This window comes from Hemibagrus wyckioides, unplaced genomic scaffold, assembly GCF_019097595.1.
Source record: "Hemibagrus wyckioides isolate EC202008001 unplaced genomic scaffold, SWU_Hwy_1.0 Contig10, whole genome shotgun sequence".
Classification (NCBI taxonomy): Eukaryota; Metazoa; Chordata; class Actinopteri; order Siluriformes; family Bagridae; genus Hemibagrus; species Hemibagrus wyckioides.
In genome coordinates, this window is record NW_026690770.1 from 302,620 (window position 1) to 305,726 (window position 3,107).

The window sequence follows — 3,107 nt, forward strand, 5'->3', positions numbered from 1 at the left end:
TGATTCCTGGAAGCGGAAAGAAAGCATTACATTAAATTAGTCTCATAACATGGGGAAAAACATTTTATGTATACATCATCATATAGTATAGACTTGATGCTTACTCTGTGTGTGTGTGTGTGTGTGTGTGTGTGTGTTCTATACTGGGCCTGAAGTTGTGGGGTGGGGTAGAGCTTAATTTTAGTCTTTGAAATGAATTGAAAAGTAAAGTAAAAAAGAAAATAAAAAAAACAAACAAATTACTAACAGAAGAACAAATAACTGTTTATTTATTATGTAATTAAATTACTAAATTATAACAAAATTGTGCAGCAAATTTATTAGGCTGCTGTCACTTTAAGAATCACACGACCTCCATGCCTTAGTGTGGCGGGAATTTCCCCCAGTATGAACAGTCCACTCAGTCCAGCACCAAAGTCCTGTTATAGTAGTGGCTAAAGGGTTGTGTGTGTGTGTGTGTGTGTGTGTATACTCTCATGTACATTTCCTAACACTGTAGGGTGTTTATTGCTAATTACACCTGCTGTAACATCTCCAAACCTAACCTCTCTCTCTCTCTCCTAACCTCCCTCTTCTGTACTCCTCCAGCAGTTCTGGGTTTCTGTAGAATTTTTCCCTGAAATTTGTCACCCTAACCTTTGCTAAAGCTTTTTTTCACACTTGCTGATTGTCTACAATGAAACAAATCATAAAGCAAAATATCAACATTTAGGAAATTTGAAATTAATATTAAATTCATAAGAGATATTTAAAGTTCTCTTTACCACAACTGCCCTTAAATGGTTGCGGCTTATGAGAATGGTGTGTTGCGGAGGATGAGGTGCCTCAAGATGTTTTGCTAACAATAGAGAAGCCATGATGGTTTTACTCATTATATATATATATATATATATATATATAGAGAGAGAGAGAGAGAGAGAGAGAGAGAGAGAGAGAGAATTTATTTTTTTAAATTCATGATTGGCATGGATATGGAACAGAATAATATAATACATGAGACCATTCAGCAACGAATCTTTATAATCTTTATAATTGCGCTACCACCGTTTTGTCACAGCGGCGAGAGACTGCTAGTTTTGTTCCGGAAATTATTCATTTACTAATTAAGCACTGAGCGGGAACATGCACTAGGAGAATATTTAGAACAAAAGGCCACCCTGGCAGCGGTGGGATTTGAACCCACGCCTCCAAAGAGTTGAAATGTGGATTGGCTGTCCATATCCTCCACCTCCTGTTGAGGTGGCTTGTTCATATGAACTTACAGCATGTGTGTCCAACCAGCATGGGAATGCAGCCCAAGGTTGTGAAACACTTATGCCGAGTTCACACTGCACGATTTTCAAAGTAGTCGGATCACTGTTGTTTTCACGCTGCACGACTGTCTGGGGGAGCATTCAGTTGCTGCTGTGTGGCGCATAGCGGTAAAGAGGAAGCACACGCACGACAAGGGTGGGACTGGAACCCACGCATGCAGAGCACAAAGGATTAGCAGTCCATCGCCTTAACCTCTCGGCCACCTCGTCAGGGGGCAACGCTTCCAAGGAGCCTTGTCAAAAGCAGGGGTTTTCTAATGGCGTGCAGGCTAGGAGGCTACCTTTCAATGATTTGTAGGCAGGTATTGAGGCATGCGGTCACGTAAACTGAAGGGTGCAGGCTAAGCATTCAACGAGAACCTAAGAGTTCTGTAGCATCCTAGTTTTTTTGCTCTCGTCTCAGACCAGGGGGCTTTCAGACCTTTATCCTGCACCATTTCCACGTTTTGCTGTTTTCAAGTCTGAGGCATAAGTTGCAGAACTGCGCAGGTTGACTACACTGCCTCCAGCTGCCGAAACCCGGGATTGAACCAGGGACCTTTAGATCTTCAGTCTAACGCTCTCCCAACTGAGCTATTTCGGCACCTCTACCAGGCCTCTCCTGTATGTGTGAGTGATCAGGTTTTTGTCGGCACGACTGCGCACCACGTCCAGACCGGCGAGGCAAACTTCTTCAGAAAGCGGTAGAGCTTTTTCCTTAAGGGCATAGACAGAAGGTCCTGTCCAGCAGAAAGCAAGATGTACTTCATTGTACTGATTGGAACTGCTACATAAGTATCGTGTTAACTAGGGCATCTACAGATTTATTTGACTGCAAACAAACAGTAGCATTTACATTTACAAGATTTATCAGATACTTTTATCCAGAGCAACTCACATTTACACAGCTGAGCAGTTAAGGGGTAAAGGGCTTTCAAGTGAGCAAAAGGGTGAAGCAAGTGAGCACAAGGCTGAAGGCAGGAAGTGATGAAGGAGTCTTCTTATAGGTTGCATGGAGTCAGCTGACCAGGCAGGGCATGGCACCAAGTAGACTGGGGGAACCAATTAGGCTTCTTCCTAGACAGAAGACACAAACATCTCCACAAACAAAAGAAAACACAGAAGTAATACCAAGAGTAGGGAGGAAACCAGAGTAAACCCACACTAGCACAGGGAGAACATGCAAACTCCACACAGAATGACCCCTGCCTGTTTAAACCCAGGATGTGAATCCAGGATCTTCTTGTTGTGAGGTAACAGTGCTAACCACTAGGCCACCGTACTGCCCCCAGCTTTCACCTTTGCTTTTTGCATTGGTAATTGAACCCTTAGCAATTGCCATTCATACTGAACAATTGGGAGAGCTGGTACAGTTCACAAAATCTCAGAATGATTTTGCTCGCTGGTCAGCTCTCCCCATTTCTCTGGCTGGTTGTTTAAACTCAGTAAAGATGAACATTTTGCCTAGATTTCTGTATTTATTTCAGTGTGTTCCAATTTTTATATCTAAAACTTTCTATCTAAGACTTCAAACCAACACATCTCATCTTTTATTTGGAACAAATGACCAGCCAGAATCCCCAGGGAAATACTTTAAAAACCAAACTGCCCTTCAAAATTTCTTATTTTACAACTGGGCGACAAATATACAATCTACACTGTTCTGGTTTCAGAGTCATTTCGGACTCTGTGATTGGGTCCCAGATTGAGTCAGTGTTGAAGAGGGTTCTTGCTCCCCAGTCTCACCATCCTGACCAGCTGCACTACTGTGTGGTCCTCTTACTGCCATCTCACGTTTTCCTAACAGTAATTCCA

The 3,107-nt window shown here is 42.5% G+C and overlaps 1 non-coding gene across 1 annotated transcript; it reads right to left on the reverse strand.

Moving 5' to 3' along the window:
- Positions 1–1,823: 1,823 nt before the first annotated feature.
- trnaf-gaa (transfer RNA phenylalanine (anticodon GAA)) lies at positions 1,824–1,896 on the reverse strand. Its single transcript has one exon. It is a non-coding gene; the product is annotated as a tRNA-Phe (tRNA).
- Positions 1,897–3,107: the final 1,211 nt, after the last annotated feature.